The following is a 12,336-nucleotide window of genomic DNA, read 5'->3' as shown; positions in this document are numbered from 1 at the left end:
CATGATGATGGGGAAATTACTCTCCTGCATGGCTGCTGCTCTACCTTCCCCAGCTGCACTAGGGCAACCTACCACCTTGCAATGCCACCACTCCACCTCCCCTGGCTGTGCAGTAACTTACCCTGCATCTCCTCCCTTGCTTCATGCTCGACATCAAGTTGCTAAGAGTTCTCAGAAACATTGAAACTGGAGAAAAAGTCCTCACGGCCTGGCACACAGGTTGTCTCAGGATTTAGCCCCATGTCCTCATCTGCTTCTATCTCTTCATCAAGAACTTCTATCGCCTAGATAAATCTGTTTCTGATTGTGCTATGGGAATTATCCATGTGCTCCATGTGTGTGGATGTGTGGTCCCTACCTAGGATTGAGTCCAGATAGTTATAAAAATGGGACGTTGTGAGTGCAACACCCAAACATTTGTTTATCTCCTTCTCCTTCTGATATGCCTGCTGGAGTTCCTTTTAACTTGGTTCGGCATTGTAGGGTGTCTTGCACATACCCCTTCTCACACAGGGCTCAAGAAATGTGACCATTCATGGCCCATTTCCTCTGGGTCACTTGCAACTGTGAGTGTACGGATTTTTCATGCCACATAAGATCCAGTCTGTCGTCTTTTGTTAGCACTCCAAATCAGAGAGTGTCTTGAGCAATACCCACCCCCTGTTTCCCTGAGAAAATGCGGTGAGGAGCACTACACAATGAGTCAGACACTAGGAAATGGTTTTTAAGGTTCCCAGAGTTAGCAGATGGGAGGGGCTCATCTGTTTACATGGCTGCAGAGCAGCAGAATTCAAGGCATTGGCCAGAGTGGCTAACTGGGCATTATGGGAAACATGCTGGAGTTCAATAAACTCAACAAAAAACCTAGTATAGTGCACACTGCATGACTGTTGACAACAAAGGGAAGGGAGAAAACGAAGTCCCTCAGATGGCTAGAAGTTTTTTGTTGCCAAAACTGGGCACTTGTCCTGCCTTGCAATGTGAACACTTCAGGTTTTATCGCCAAAAAGGGTGGGTTGGTGACACAACTTGCCAGTATAGAAAAGGCTTGAGAAGCAGAGTGGAATGTCAAGGAGTCAGAAGATGGAGCAGGGGAAAAGTGTTGAGGAGGTACAGAAGGAAGCCTTGGATACCTATTCAAATACCCAAGAGTAGCCTGTAGTAGTCAGCAGGAGGAAATGAGGGGAAAAACAGTGCCCTACTTATATCACACCTGGTGTGAATGAGAAAACAGCAACAAGGGCCTGTCACCTAACTCCAGATGAATGACATTTGGCAAGTGTGAATTTGAAATTCACTTGGTCCTTCAGAGGTTTAATTTGGAAAAGGGGTTGAGACTCAGGCCTTGTGCTTAATTTTCTGATCCAGTTCATATATCCCTATTTGAGATCACTTAGCTCACCTTACTTACGGCATAGAACAGCAGTTGGATTATGGTGATTTTTTTCATTACTGTCTCATTGACATATATGAACCAAACACCCAGACCTTGTGCTTTTAAACACAAAACTCAAAATAGCATCAAGGATTTTTTTAGATGTTTACTTTAGGTGAAGCTAAGTAGTTACACGGGAGAACAAATTACAATTAAACAAGCTTGTTTCAATGTATGGATTAATTGTGATTTGTGGTGTTGACATTCCTTTCCCTCTAGTCTACTTTCAATTTCCATTCTAATGAAAGCACATTTTAAAGGAAGGACTCACATTTTAAAGAGGGAAACTCTCTTGCTTTTCTGAAGCTTCTGGTCTCAGTGGTAATGCCATGCCTGTGATATGTACAGAAAGTAACTTTATTGCCTCTGAACATCTCTTCCCCCCACCCCCGGTAACTTACCACATTGAAACAAAGGATCCAGAAGAAATGGGAGAATTGTGGAAGAGAACAAATTAACAAGCAAATGAGCAAACTATGGGGAGACAATAAGAGCTAATAAATAGGGCATTGAACTATGAATCACGCATTCCCAGCTCTGCCACTGACTTATTCTTGATTGCCTCTGTTTCCTCTGCCACCTTTTGTATGTCTTATCTATTTAGTTTGTAATCTCTTTGGATCAAGGAAAGTCTTGTTATGTACAGTATCTAGCTCAACAGAGGCTCAAGTTCAGTTATAACCTGTAGTTGCCACTATATTCAATTTGTTTTTTTATTTCTCCAGGTGGGTAATTGAGGTTTATAAATGCTTGGTAGAGATCCTGAAGTTTCTGGTCTCTGTCAGTGGTATTAGAGCAGATGCTGTTGTATCGAAGAGCTTGGCTATAGACGATGGATCGTATGGTGTGTTCCAGAAACTTCAGGATCTCTACCAAGCATTTATAAACCTCAACTACCCACCCGGAGAAATAAAAAAAACAATTGAAAGAGCCAGACGAATACCTAGAAACCATCTACTTCAAGACAGACCCAAGAAAACCAATAGAACACCACTTATCACCTATAGCCCCCAACTTAAACCTGTCCAACACATTATCAGTAAACTACAGCCTATACTGGAACAGGATACTAAACTCTAAGAGGCTCTGGGAGACAGACCCATAGTCTCCTATATACAACCGCCTAACCTCAAGATGATTCTTACCAAAAACCACAGGACATACCACACTAATACCAACCCTGATACCTTCCCTTGCAACAAACCCTGTTGCCAGCTTTGTCCACATATTCACTCTGCTGATACCATTATTGGACCTAAACAAGTGAGTTATAAGATCAAGAACACACATTCCTGCTCATCCAGAAATATAATTTATGCTATCATGTGCCGAAAGTGTCCGTCTGCTTTGTACATTGGACAAACGTCTCAGACACTTCGCCAAAGAATCAGTGCCCACAAAACAGATATTAGACAGGATAACAAAGAAAAAAGTTTCTTGCCATTTCAACCAGAAAGGACATTGTCTCAATGACTTGTTTACCTGCATCCTGCTTCAAAGACCTTTTAAGACCACACTTGAAAGAGAATCCTCTGAACTGTGATTCATGCTTAAATTCAACACTTTACGCCTAAGTTTAAACAAAGACATTAATTATCTTACCCATTACAAAGATAGCTTCCCCAACTATCACCTCTAATATCATTAGCTCACAGACGTTAACTTCCCTTCCCTCCCCTCCCCATCCTCCTTCTGTTCTGAAATTTGATTTGTCCTTTTCATATGTGTTCACTTTTTTTTAAATTGAATCCTTTGGTATATATGGTTGTGCCAATTTTCTTCCACTATTTGATCTGAGGAAGTGGGTCTGGCCCACGAAACCTCATCACTTAATAAACCATCTTGTTAGTCTTTAAAGTGCTACATAGTCCTGTATTTTGTTTCACCAAGGAAAAAAGATACTGTAGACACTCAGCTGTGAATGTCACAAAGCATGAAATGTATTCCTTAATATATTTTGTTGATTGATACTAAAGCATTACTTGATTTCTTTTTCAGTACCAGACATGAACCACAATATAGCCACAATATTCCCATTATACTGCCTTGGCAACAAACAGTAGATTGATGATGGCATTCTCCATCTAGATTTCAGAAGTCACCTTTCTGACAAGGAGTTTTTATTTACAATACATATGCCAGTCTGGGACCTAGGTAGTCACAAGGGCTGGAATACAGTTGGGGGAAGTGGTTCTTTTATTACACTTGTTTTCTCCAGTGTATAGAAGAGTAGTCTGTGGTGTACAGAAAAGGGAAGAAGATGCAAAGAGTCTTCCTTGTGAGAGGCTAATAGCAAGATGAGCATATCTACTAGAAACCTAAGTGCTGCCAAGAGCATTACACGTTCCTCAACTTGAGTAGGGATAAGAAAGGGGAAAAGTGTGGGTGACTCTGATTGGACTCTTGACTAAACTTGAAAATGAGGCTGGCCCAGCCAAAAAAAAAAAAATGCAATATGGGTGCCCCTATAAGTCAACCAGAATTCCAGGGGGAATCAGAATACTTCCAAGAATTGCTGCTGCTATTTGGCTTTATCACACGTGAGAGCTATGGATTCTTGTATAAAGCCACAGAAGAGTCCTAATTATGTAGTTCTTTGAGATCTATTTTTGTTAGAACAAAATACAGGACTATGTAGCATTTTAAAGACTAACAAGATGGTTTTTTAGGTGATGAGCTTTCGTGGGCCAGACCCACTTCCTCAGATCAAATAGTGGAAGAAAATAGTCACAACCATATATACCAAAGGATACAATTAAAAAAATGAACACATATGAAAAGGACAAATCAAATTTCAGAACAGAAGGGGAATGGGGGGGGGGAGGGGAAGGTAAATGTCTGTGAGCTAATGATATTAGAGGTGATAATTGGGGAAGCTATGTTTGTAATGGGTATGATAACTAGAGTCTCTGTTAAGACCCCGGTGTAAAGTGTTGAATTTTAGCATGAATAACAGTTCAGAGGATTCTCTTTCAAATGCAGTTTTAAAAGGCTTTTGAAGCAGGATGCAGGTAATTAAGTCATTGAGACAATGACCTTTCTGGTTGAAATGGCAAGAAACTGTTTTTTCTTCGTGATCCTGTCTAATATCTGTTTTGTGGAGTAGTTTTCCAGAATATCATAGGACTTGTTGCATGTAGTCTTGATTTGGAGCTGTTTGGCGGATGTTAGTCATCCAGCTATAAATACTCAACATGGGCATGCATTCTGAATATATTTTTTTGATCTTTTATCTGAGCTCTTTTGTGTAGAGATAGATCCAAGCTTAAACCTGGATACAGTTTTTTTTTTTTAAAGTACTTTAGGCCAGATTATGGGAAGTGCTGCGTGGATGCAGAATATTTTCCAGTATACAAATCTATATAGTTTATATTTGGACTTTGATGTCTGTTTTATGGAAAGCCAATATTATTATCTTGTAATGATCACATTTGGAGAGTCAAAACGTGATAAGGATCAGCTTTATCATCGTTGTCTTCAACATGTGGTGGAGTGGTTTAAAATACAGGCCTGCAGCTCAGGAGTTTTGGTTTCAATCTGGGGTTCTGTTGAGGACTTTCTGCATGAGTTTGTGCAAGCCATGTACCTTCTCCATGCCTTTGTTTCCCCTCACACTACAATGAGACTATTTTTCTGATTTTTCAAGAGATCATTGCACCAGGAAGTTCCCGTGGCAAATCCAGAGGTGTACTGAGCTTTTTCTCCTGAAAGACGATCAGAAGACAGAATGTTTACTGCACTGGGGTCACTTCCATGAGTTTACCTTGCATTATATAACACTGTAGAGAGCATTTATATATAGCATCTATATTATGCCCTTCTATGCAGATAGTTCTATCCTTTTTTTCCTCTTCAGGCACCAGGTCCACCTGCCCTCAAGCAGATTAATTCAGAGCACAGGTGATCTATAAAGCTTTTTTGGCACTTTACAGTAAGCCAAAAATAATACAATTAAAATACTGCCCAAGAACAATGACACATGCAAAAACAAGTTCGTATTTCATCCAATGGGCTTTACATTAACAGTAAGTATTGTGAAGAGCAAATTTAGAATTTTGCTGATTGATACTAAAGCATTACTTGATTTCTTTTTCAGAACCATTAGAAGGAACAACTTTGTCACCCAATGGAATCAAATAGTAAATCCACTGAGAAGTATGACTAACTTTCTACCTCCAGAAGTAACTTATTATAAGCTTCAAAGGTTAAAAAGTGGGCACACTGTGATGGTGTCAAATAGCAGCAGGTCCAATTGTAGGTGGCTGCGACCTTAAAAAAATAATTGTTTGACTTTGTGCCTTATTTTTCCTCATGATTATTTTATTTGGATTGTTGGCATGGTTCTCCTACCATCAAGGTTAAAATAGCTACTCTGTGGACCTGAACATTTGTGAGTGACTGGGAGTTTAATGTTTTGATTTAATCCCATATCTTTTAAAATCAACATAATTAAAAAGTCATTAACATAGCATTTGTCATGCATACCAAATTAGTCCATTCCACAAGCAAATACACTGAAGGTCTCAGTCTTGTCACACTATTCTTTCCAAAACAGGCTTAATAGAGATGAAACAATTGCAAGACAATTAGTGTCCTAGAATATCATTGTAAATATTTCACCAATTGTTTTGTAGCTGCCCTACCAAAATCACTTCTTCCTCTCTCTCCCATGGGTAGCAGTTAGCTGTCAGCAAACAGATTTTTTTTTTAAAGTGGGCTTACTGCCACATCATAACATTTTTACACATTAATGATTGTAAAGAGTGTCTACAAAGAGTGCCTGTCTCCACCCCCGCTCTCCTGTGGAGGCAGGCATGACTGTGCTCTAATTTATACCACTGTAAATCTGGGAAATACAATTTGTGTTTGGACACTACTCACTGGTGAGTATTGGTAAAGATTGTGTTTTTAATTGTGACTTGGTAAAGTGGAAAATATAGTGGTTGTGACACTGGCTGACCAGGTGTCATCTTATGCCAACATTCTCTTGTCTTACCTGAACAATGACAAATACGTATCTAGAATCTAGAATCTATATTCTTTTTAAAAGTGTTAGATAGTATTCTTTTTAAAAGTGTTAGAATTAGCATATGAATGTGTTTAGTATTTAGACTGTATCGAATGCTTGTCTTAATTCATGCATTAATCTCATAACTAGGGATATTAAAATTTGTTTCTTTTGGCAAACATGTACTTGCTGAAATTTTCAGTGGATATATGTTTACATGCGGGTGGGGAAGGTGGCTTCATGGGAACCAGTGCGCCTGGTGAGCTAGCTTAAAAACTGGATCCCGTAAGCACCAGCTCCTGCTTGCCCACCTCCTCGCTGCTGCCTTTGATAGAGGCAGAAACGGGGGGAGAGGATGTGTTTGCATGTAACCGGGATGTGTATTCATGTACTCGTTTACACAGTGACATCCCTATCCCCTGTTGCCAGGTAATATTTTAGCTATTCTATTGTGAGCCTCTGTGGCTATCTGTCAGCAGATGAGAGGGAGAGAAACTAAATAGTTTAAAGGGCTGATCTTCCACAAAGGAAATTAGGACCTATCAAACCGGAGAGGTTTATTGACACCAGATGGACAATTGTGGGATGTTAAGGAAGACTAAAGCTTCAGAGGGGTAGCTGAGTTAGTCTGTAACAGGAAAAAATTAAACAACAACAAATAGTCTGGTAGCACTTTAAACAGTAAGGGTATGTCTAGACTACATGCCTCTGGCGACAGAAGCATGTAGATTAGGCTACCCAGAATAGGGAAATGAAGCCGCGCTTTAGATAATCGCGGCTTCATTTACATTTAAATGGCTGCTACGCTCTGCTGACCAGCTGATGATCAGCTGTTTGGCAAATCGAGGCAGTCTAAATGCGCCGCGGTCGACAAGGAAGCCTTTGTCGACTGACGCAGGCATGCCTCGTGAAACCAGGTTTACCTGCGCCAGTCGACAAAGGCTTCCTTGTCGACCACGGCGCGTATAGACTGCCCTGATCTGCTGACAAACAGCTGGTCATCAGCTGGTCGGCAGAACGCAGCAGCCATTTAAATTTAAATGAAGCAGCGATTATTTAAATCGCGGCTTCATTTCCTTATGCCGGGTAGCCTAATCTACATGCATGTAGTCTAGATATACCCTAAAAAAACATGTAGATGGTATCATGAACTTTTGTGGGCACAACCCACTTCTTCAGATGACCGGAGTGTTAGAAGTCCAAGGATAAATAAGGGAAGGAGAGAGGCTGAGGAGGAAAAAAATTTGAAGGGGAGGAAGAAAAAAAGACAGTGAGTAGATACACTTCAAAGGGATAGTCCAGCAAGTTTGCACCAGGAAAAACTTAAACAACAGTTTAGTAGCATCTTAAAGACTTGAGTAGTTATAAGAGGCTGATAAGAACCATTAGTTAACACTTGAAAAGGATGATGACCAACATCAGATTCAACACAGTCATCAAGAACCATTAGCACTTTCATTGTTTGTTTGGCTGATAATGTGTGAGCCATCTGATATGCTGATTCAAACCATAGGCATGAGAATTAAACTTTTGTGAATGAAGTTAAGCTCCAATCCTTCTTTGTGTATTTGGCTTTGTGGAATTGCTTTAAACAAAACAGCGACTTGGAGATTCATGAGTGTCCAGGAAGATTAAAGTATTCTCCAACAGATTTCTGTGTTGCCTTTTTGGATATCTGATTTGCGTCCATTAATTCTTTCCCATAGAGATTGTTTTGTCTGGCCGATATACTTTGCAGTGCGGTGTTGCTGGCATTTGATAACATAGATCACATTAGTGGATGTGCAGTTAAATGAGCCTTTGATTTGGTGACTGATGTGATTGGGTCCAGTGTAGATGTGTGGGCATAGTTGGCACCCCATACTCTGTGCTGTGCTGCTTATACCTGGTATTACATGTGGTTTATCCTTCCTTTAAATCCACCCTGTTTTTCACAGCAGGGTTGTTGGTGGTAGGTGGATGACTGCAACCTCTTTTGCCTGTGGCATTAGCTAATGAGTCACTCATAGTCTCTGGCTGTCAAGTTGTGGGTTGGGTAGAAAGTTACTGGAATGGTGGAGCAGAGCTCCTACATCCAGGCTGAGGATCTGTGTGAATTAGATCCAGCTGGTGGATGGAATGGAGTGGTGGTAAACATCTCGCTCTGGTTGGTTTACCTTCTGGAAAGAATTTGTGTATTCCTGTGGTTTGTAAATGTTCTGGGTGGTGAAACATGTTCATGGCTGGTGGATGGTCATGGGATGGAGGTGCCTCTTTTGAAAATGGAAGATTCTTTAACAAACTGACAATGGCTACATTTCCCATTTTTGTTTTGCTCTTTTCCTTCCCTTTCCATTAACAATTTTTCCAGTTTCATTTATCATTTGCTTTAGCATGCATCAGCATGCAAGAGATCCATTTCCCTTCTCAATTACTGAAACCGCTTGTAACACAATCTGCCTAAGCAAACATGCTGTTTATGGAAAGAATGTAAAGTACATGGGCATATAACATTAAGGCTGACTTAACAAAAGCTTATAAACCCTGCTATTTCCTCAGCAGTTGGATGATTTAAAATTCACTTGGTTTTTAACACTGCCCAGCACAGTAAAAACAATAATGCCTTTAGGCAAACATTAAAGTAAAGGGGTGTTCACTGCAAATGTAATTGCACAAACAGAGCTGCTCAAATTTGTGATTGTTCTCTGAAAATCCCTTCAGAGTAGGCTGGAGCACGTGGAATGTATGAACAGTAAAAATAACCATTATAATACAGTCTTAGGAAATAGCACCTTCAGGCCCTCTCTGGTCCTTTGACTAGAACAAGAGCAACAGGATATGCAGACTCAGCACTGCTGCTCGGCAGGTTAAACACTGTTCATTAAAGAAAAAATACAAGGCTATATATCATACTCTTTCCCAGCCTGGAGTTAGGCAAGACTGGTGACCAGTTAGCAAAAGGTGATGTGAATGAATAAATAAATAAATAGATTGAACCTGCTCTTTTTTTTCTTTTCCTCTTGTATCTGCTTCATGAACATAAGAGGATAGAAAGAATCCCCTAGAGAATAAGGGGGCTTCTGAAAGAAGGTTTTTTTCTGACATTTGTCCCAGTTAGATAGGCCAAATGTTGGAAAAACCTCTTCTTAAAGAAGAATTGCGGGGAAAAAAGTAGTGATGTAGCCATACATACCCTGAGAGTGTTTAAGGGCCAGGGATAGCAAGTGATGGAGAGAAGGAGAACAGAGAGGCTGGGGCTTCAAGGAAGGGTTGGAGTATTGGGGAAAGGATGGGGTAGATCTTGGCTTGTTCTGACATTTAAAAATTGATCTTGGGTATAAAAAGGTTGGAGACCACTGGTCTATACGGTATATTGAATACCATGTATAAATGATAAATTCTAAATCAAATGCTTCAATAAATTTTCAAAATCAGTATCTTCACATGTTATTTTGAGTCAGAAGATTTTTGACTTGTTCTAGTGATGCACTTCCCATAGGAAAATGGTGGAGGACTTACAATTAGAAATAAGCTTCTGGGGTAGCCGAGTTAGTCTGTTACAGAAAAAAACAACAAACGGTCTGGTAGCACTTTATAGATGAACAAAACATGTAAATGGCATCATGAGCTTTCATGGGCACAGCCCACTTCTTCAGATGATCTAAACTCATAACTCCAGTTATCTGAAGAAGTGGGCTGTGCCCACGAAAGCTCATGATACCATCTACATGTTTTGTTCGTCTATAAAGTGCTACCAGACAATTTGTTGTAATTAGAAATAAGGATTTTATATGTATCCGTGCTCTTTTTGACCAATATCTGCAGTTCTCTTGTCTGTGTGCCCTATTCCTCAGCCTTCCTGCTACAGTAGGTGTTCTGTGTTCCGACTGAGAGTCTATGGCTTATTGGGACACTGAACTGCCTTGTTCTTTTCTTCACATCACATCGGTTCATACTATGGTATTATCTCCATTATAGTCATAGCACTTTTTCTCACAACCCTCCTTTCTTTTCTTTCTCTTTCAGAATTTATGGCTGTCTGTGACTGGCACCATATTGACAATATGAACGTCATCTGTGAACTCCAGCAAATATAACATCTGCCTTTATATTGGAGCACCTTGGGTTTGTCAGAGTAGGTTTTTGAGTCGTCATGAAGTAAGCTTCATCTTATCCACTCATCCCTAATTTATGCAACCCCAATCCATTTTGGTGATCTGCAACCTCACTCACACATCATGCCACATCATTCGTTTTCTGTCACCTTTATTCAGGGGAGGGGCTTTTTATGCACACACATCAGCAGCCCTCACTTTATTCCCTCCCCTTACATATATGAATGAACAGTGTCTGAGTGTTGCGCTTAGTAGTCATGCTGACAATTCAGACATTTTATCCCATGAGCTCATCCTTAATTAAATTGGAATTTGTTTTGCATCTCATAATTATAGATCATTTTCTTGATAATGATTACCATTAGTGACTATGCTCCTGCTGGCTCCTCTTTCATAAATCGAACCGTCTCAAGAAAAGAGACAGACATTCCTTTTTCTAGGTACATCAGCTATTAACACAAAGTCTGCCTCCCAGACCTCTTTTAGTATTTTGAGTTATATCATGCTAATTAATTACTTTCTGTGCTGAAGTTTGTTTATCAAATCTCATAATGATTTGCACAAACGGTAAGCAGAAGTTATGTAATAGTCTGTTACATAATAAAATAATTTTAATGACTGTTAACACTTAATTCTATGGATAAATGCAGTTTGTGTGAAGATATATTTGAATGACTTCCTGTGAGAACAAAAATATCTACATTTAAAAATACTGATAAGTTTTTTGTTTTATTTCAACCAGTAACATTTTGGGATTGTGTGATATGATAGGTGTGATATAGTTAATAATTCAATTTGTTCTTTTCTACATCAGTTATCAGTTTTAATGCATAGAATTAGGACTTTCTCACTACAGGTTAAAGAAGATACATTTTAAGAACAACATGTACTTTGTGAATAATCTCAATGGATCATTAGTTACTTTGCTATAGTATTTCTGCACTTGTATTAAATAAAGACTTAAGTGTTCAGACTCTTTAGCTGATATTTCTTTCTCGGATGTAGTGAGAGTGCATAATGTTCACGTAATGAACAGTAGGCGTTTGGACTGTGTGGCAAGTTTCAGCGGAGCGAGGACTGCTCAAAGTTTGTATCTCTGTCTAGCCTTGCCTAGATAGCATATGAATCAAATAGAACTGTTGGATTTCCATATAAGCAATTATTCAGATCATTCAGAGGGATAGCCGAGTTAGTCTGTAACAGGAAAAACAACAAATAGTCTAGTAGCACCTTAAAAGCTAACAAAACACGTAGATGGTATCTACGTAGAAGGCTCATGGTATCATGAGCCTTTGTGGGCACAACGCACTTTTTCAGCTGACTGGAGTGTTGGAATTCCAGATCCAAAAATAAATAAGGGGGGCGGGGGAGGCAAAAAAATGGAAGGGAGGATGGAAAAAGAGATAAGCTTCAGAGGAATAGCCAAGTAGTCTGTAACAAGAAAGACTTAAACAACAAATAGTCTAGTAGCACATGGAAGGCTAAATAGTTACAGGAGTCTGATAAGAACTATTAGTTTGCATTTGGAAAGGAAGATGATCAACACCAGATTCTACATAGATATCAAGAACCATTAGCACCTTCATTGGTTGGTTGGTTGATAATGTGTGAGCCATCCGATATCAATACCATTTGCATGAGAATTAAACTGGTGAAAGAAGTTAAGTTCCAATCCAGGGACTTGGAGATCCATTAAAGAGTGTCCAGGAAGATCAAAGTGTTCTCCAACAGGTTTTTGTGGGTTGACTTTTTGGATATCTGATTTGTCGCTGTTTTCTTTCAGACCAATTCCACAAGTC

At 39.6% G+C, this 12,336-nt stretch overlaps 1 long non-coding RNA gene across 2 annotated transcripts in view; it reads left to right on the top strand.

Annotated features, from left to right (window-relative positions):
- The window catches only part of LOC106731633 (uncharacterized), a 187,981-nt gene extending 176,510 nt beyond the window's left edge, over positions 1–11,471 (top strand). For both annotated transcript variants that reach the window (XR_012900974.1, XR_012900973.1), the window contains one exon: positions 10,449–11,471. This is a non-coding gene — a long non-coding RNA (uncharacterized LOC106731633). The remainder of the gene's footprint in view (positions 1–10,448) is intronic.
- Positions 11,472–12,336: the final 865 nt, after the last annotated feature.

This window comes from Pelodiscus sinensis, chromosome 2 (assembly GCF_049634645.1).
Source record: "Pelodiscus sinensis isolate JC-2024 chromosome 2, ASM4963464v1, whole genome shotgun sequence".
Lineage (NCBI taxonomy): Eukaryota > Metazoa > Chordata > Testudines > Trionychidae > Pelodiscus > Pelodiscus sinensis.
Note: the sequence above shows the minus strand (reverse complement) of the source record. Positions and strands in the feature narration are given on the sequence as shown.